This window comes from Podarcis filfolensis, assembly GCF_964270895.1.
Source record: "Podarcis filfolensis genome assembly, chromosome: 8".
Taxonomy (NCBI): Eukaryota; Metazoa; Chordata; class Lepidosauria; order Squamata; family Lacertidae; genus Podarcis; species Podarcis filfolensis.
Window position 1 is genome coordinate 69884330 of NC_139611.1, and position 6000 is coordinate 69890329.

Below are 6000 nucleotides of genomic sequence, written 5' to 3' on the forward strand. Positions count from 1 at the left end.
AGATGAAGATTGGACTGGGAAATGGAGATCTGCATGCAAAAGCAGAAAGGGCTGCAGCCCTTCCCCCCATCATATTGACTGGTAAGCCTGGGATCCACATCCCTGACCAGCCACGAAGTTCACTGGGCCCGTTGCTGTTACAACCTGTGCCCACCTTATTATGAGATGATTATGAGGCTAAATCAGGGCGCCTCACACTCATAGATGCCACCTTGAGTTGAGGTGCTCTGGCAGATAATGTCATGTGCTGCTGCTGCTGCTGCCAGGGGGTGGGGATGGGGGAGTCCTGACACTGTCCTCTTCCACATTCCCCTCCCGCCACACCAAAGCCAAACCAGATGAACCAAGGGAGCAACCCAGCCCAAGACAAGCCCAAATGACCTGTGCCCAGCATCCATGAGCTCACACTGGCTCACATGTTATATGTCTCACCCAAAGCGGACATCTCCACCCAAGGAGGGGTGGCATAAATCAAGTCTATAGAATAAACAATAATAATGGCCTGCTAGAACATAGGTGGTTGGCCACCCGCCTGTTCCTAAGGGGTGAATGGGAGAAGGAAAAAGGATTCTGCCCATGACACAACAGTGAATGTGTAGTAGTGAGTGTGACTAATTATGCCAGGGTCGCAATAGAAGCAGAACTCCTTTTGACAACAGCTGCCAAAATGCAGAACTCTAAGAGTCCATTGACGCCAGCAAAATCTCCTCCACAATGTTGTTTTGTCTAAAAATTAGGAACAGATGAATAGATAGACACGTGTACATTACCTGGCATTTCAGAGACGCAAGTCCCTTTGTTCTTAAGGATATTGAGCTTTTGCTCAATAAAATCTAAAATATCATACATGGCACTGCACAGAAGATCGCATGACCCACAAGGACCCTCCAACACAATGATTCTAAGTGTTTTTCCTTAGCTTCGTTCCTGTGCTCCACAGTGTGTTTGACAAAAATACGGTAACAAATCATACAGCATCTAGCACAGCACATTAAAATTACTAGGGCAGGCAAAAAACAACAACCCTTAAGTGGTCTGCGAAGCAATTTTCAAGTGGTCTGTGAGTGGGGAAAGTTTGGGAACCACTAGTGTCGATTTTTATTTATTTATAAGATTTCTCACCCGCCTTTCGGCATAAGGCCCAAGGGCAAGCTACAACATAATATATAGTTATAAAAACAAATAAAACAGTTGCAATCATTAAAACAAGTAAAACCAGATTAGAAGAATATCGATTCAGCAAAAGAGATAGGTCCCAGCAAAAAGAACTTTCACTGCCGGTAGGTCAGGATAAAGAGGTGTGCCTTCAGGATATGGCAGAAATTGAATAATGGGGGCGCTAGATCTGTGAGGAGGGAGTAACACAATTTAGGAGCTTCCATAAAAACAGTTCCCATTCCTCACATTATCGAAAGTGGTGGAACTATCCAGAGAGACTCCTCTACCAGTCTTAAAACCAGTCTGTCAAGATGGAGGTGGTTTTTCAGATATTGCCGCACCCACATAAATTCTGAATAGGTAAAAGGTAAAGGACCCCTGGACGGTTAAGTCCAGTCAAAGGCAACTATGGGGTTGTGGCGCTCATCTCGCTTTCAGGCCAAGGGAGCTGGCATTTGTCCACAGACAGATTTCCGGGTCATGTGGCCAGCAGGACTAAACCACTTCTGGTGCAACATAACACCGTGACAAAAACCAGAGCACACGGAAACGTTGTTTACCTTCCCGATGCAGTGGTACCTGTTTATCTACTTGCACTGGTGTGCTTTTGAACTGCTGGGTTGGCAGGAGCTAGGACAGAGCAACACACGCTCACTCTGTTGCGGCGACTCGAACCGCCAACCTTTCAATTGGCAAGTCCAAGAGGCTCAGTGGTTTAGACCACAGTGCCACCCACATCTGAATACATGATCAGGAACACTGCAAAAAGCAGGGTCCCCAGATGAACAGAGTGAGCACATGAAACAAGTTGGGAGGTTTCTGTTCACAGATTCAGCTGAAGCATGCAGAAGCATCCCACTCCACATATGGACTGAAGGCAGACAGTTCACCGGGTGGGGCTGCAGAGCTTTCTCTTCCAGAGTAAGGTTAACCATGTAAAGTTAATCTCAGCTTAACTTGACAAATGCTCCTTCCCACAGTGGTACTTCCTGGCAGGCCTGTAGCTGTAAATTTTGTTGTCTGGGGCCTAAAGGGGATGAGGAACCTCCTTAGCAGTAATATTTCAAACATTCCTATGCCGCCTCTTCACTGAAGCCGCTATAATAAAGACACAACAATGTACAAAAAAGAAAAAGCGCGAACAATATTCAGAATAAAACGCAGCTGCAGCGGCGAAGAAGCAGAATCGGAATGGCACAGCTGCAAAGGCCTTCTTAAATAAGCGTGTTTTAAGTAAGCACCAAAATATAATCAAGATGACGCCAGCCTGAGTTCACAAAGCTCAGTGCTTCAAATCTTTACCAAAAATCCAGAACGCAGAAATAGGCAGAGTCATATACAGTGGTACCTCAGTTCCCAAATGCCTCCATTGTCGAACGTTTCGGTTCTCAAACGCCGAAAACCTGGAAGTAAATTTTTCCATTTTTGAATGCTCTTTGGAACTCAAATGTGCGACGCAGCTTCTGCTGACTGCAAGAAGCTCTTGCAACCAATGGGAAGCCGCACCTCTGTTTTTGAACGTTTTGGAAGCCAAACGATCTTCCAGAACAGATTACGTTTGACAACTGAGGCACCACTGTATTTAAAAATTATTTAACTGCATCACATAGGCCAGGTGTGGAGAACCTTTGGTTTTGTCTCCAGATGTTGCAGAACTAGAACTCGTATCAGCCCAACAAGCATGACCAACCATGACGGGAGTTGTGTGTGGATGCAACCTAGAAGCAGCCCTGGGGGGGGTCAAGTTTGGTTCTTAGTGAATGGTGCTCAGTAACCTATGTCCATGCTTGCCCTGCACAATTAAAACGGTTAGAGATTTTCACTTTTCATTTTTTAAAAAAACAAATATCATACTTTTCTGTTTATAAGATGCCCCCTATTTGGGGGGGCTCAAATTTAAGAAAATGGGGGGGAGATGGGACAGAGTTCTTGAGCAACCAATCAAACATCTACCCTATGCACTACACATGTACAGTATAAGACGACCCCCACTTTTTAGCATGATTTTAAAAGAAAAAAACATACAGTGGTACCTTGGGTTAAGTACTTAATTCGTTCCGGAGGTCCGTTCTTAACCTGAAACTGTTCTTAACCTGAAGCACCACTTTAGCTAATGGGGCCTTCTGCTGCTGCCGCCGCACCGCCGGAGCACGATTTCTGTTCTCATCCTGAAGCAAAGTTCTTAACCCGAGGTACTATTTCTGGGTTAGCGGAGTCTGTAACCTGAAGCATATGTAACCTGAAGCGTATGTAACCCGAGGTACCACACAGTGGTACCTTGGGTTACATATGCTTCAGGATACATACCTGTTTCAGGTTAAGAACGGACCTCCAGAATGAATTAAGTACTTAACCCAAGGTACCACTGTAGTCTTCACATGCCCACAAACACACTCTCTCTCTCGTATTGACACAGTGCACCACATGCTCCCAGGCCAGATCCCTGGCACTTAAAACAGGCTTCAGATGCCAAGCCCTGTGAAGAGCTGGTTCTGTCATCTCAGCTGCACCCTGTCCGCGCTCTCTTATTCCAGCAGGTATTACAAGCCTTTCACATCCTCCTCATGGGGGAGAGGTGTTTAATTAGACCATGTAGGAACTTGCTGTGCATGTTTATGTCAAAGCAAAGACCAAGGATGATGAGCAAAGACCAGCTAATTACGAATAGAGCTGCAAGTTCTGAGCGATGTTGGGGGAAGTGGAGCAAGCCTCCAAAATGGCTGCTCTCCAATAAACGGAGCAAAATTGACTCGGGTCTCCCCTCAGATGCCTCTTTTGCTTTTAATTAAAAGCAAACACCAAGGCAAGAGAGTGGGAAGCGTAGCAGGAAAGCCAGCCTCCAAAGGCCAAGAGGAAAAGTAAATACAAGAGAACAATTCAGGAAGTTTGCACTTTTATTTTGCTACTTTTAAGTCTGGAACAAGCCGGCAAGGTGGGATGGGGCCACGGAGTGCTTTTCCTATGCCCTCGGCAACAACCCAAACGTAAATGTTGCATAAATGTATAGAGGGGAATTTGCACAGTGTGTGGCTGGCATCACTTTTCGTTCATTTTTACGAAATGGATTCATATTTGCTTCGTATATGCCTACTGAAGTGCTTCAGTCTGCAGAACTTGCACTTTAAAAATGGAGCATGGTGCTTTTTACATATTTGTAATGATCTTTTAGTGTGGCAGCTTCTACACTGCGGAACTCCCTGCCTCTTGACATTAGGAAGGTACCTTCACTGTATCCTTTTTCAACACCTGCTAAAAACTTTCTTGTTTAGGCAAACCTACCCAGACATATAAAGCTGACATCTGTTTTAATCTGTAATTGTAGCTTATAATGCTCTTTTGACAATTTTCTTTATATTCTGTTTAAAAACAAAAAAAAACCTTGTTTTTAATTTCGACTTCTATTGATAATCTCAGAGCGGTTTAACTGTCATTCCCTCCTCCCAGGAAACTCTGGAAATTTTAGCTCTCTGATGGAAATAGGGGTCTTCTAACAACTATTAGCACTCCCAAGAATCCTTGGGGGAAGCCATGACCGTTTAAAGTAGTATGATACTGCTTTAAATGTATTGTAAACTGCTTCGGTTTGTGGGGTTTTTTACAGTGAAGCGGGGTATAAATTTTATTAAATGAAATGAAATAACATAAAAATGTATAATGCAAGTGGGGGCCTCAAGTGACGCCAAGCAATTGTTGTATGTTTTCCTACCATTTTCTTGCTCACAAAAAAGCTCCATTTGGAAGTGGGCTTGTTGTGCAAAGAATGCCAAAGTGACTTCTACTGCGTACTTTGAATTTGACGGTCAAGACAGTCTAGAAGCTGCCTTACGTTTATGTGTTAATATGTTGGTCTTTCAGGATTCTTTGTTTTGTTTGTTTGCTTGGTTGGTTTTTTGTTGCAGCAGACTAACACCACAACCCCTCTCAGAATAGGTAACCTTAGGTCAGTCATTATATATCAACTACCTCACCGGATTTTTGTGGAGATAAAACTGGTGGTGGGATATGAACAACACCACCCTGAGCTATTTTGAAAGAAGGGTGGGATTAAAATGTAAGCAATGAATAAAAGTAAAGATATCTCGATTCTTTCTTAACCATTCATTCATCCACTGATTAGATTTCAACATTCCTCAGCTGGGAGGGTAGAAAGATTCTCCAGCCTTTCCCAACCATCAGTTATAATCATCCAATCTTCCTGAAACAAAAATACAAGGCACTTGGCAACTTTGCCAGAACTATTAATAAATCTAAATCTCTGGCCAAGCATGCCTCAGGTAACCTACATTGACGGGGCGGGGGGGGGACGGACCCATTCACAGAAATCTGATAGAAAACTCATAACATTATTTTAGGAACAGCTTCTAGCAAAGGCCATTTGCTGAGCAGCAAGAGCAAGGCAGCTGGTCCTCCCAGTGGCGTAGCGTGGGGGGTGCAGGGGGGGCGGGCCGCACCGGGCGCAACATCTGGGGTTAGGGCAAATCCATGGGTTAGGGGGCGCAAATCCACGGGTTAGGGGGCGCAAATCCACGGGTTAGGGGGCGCAAATTACTTGCCTTGCCCCGGGTGCTGACAACCCACGCTACGCCACTGGGTTCTCCCCACCAACTTTCTCACATGTGACTTCTTGGGGCAAGTCGCTCATTTCATTGTGACTCAGTGCAGGCAAGGTGACTTTGGTTCAGCTGCCAGGGCAAGCCAAGGACACCCTACCCGCCCATGAAAGTGTGGAGCTTGTTCCTGTCATGATTATATGGCTCTCTCAGAACTGCCTAGATAGATCGTTTGTTTGTGCTATGACTAGGGCTATGTGTGCTCCGTGATTCGGCTCAAGCAGGCCCACAC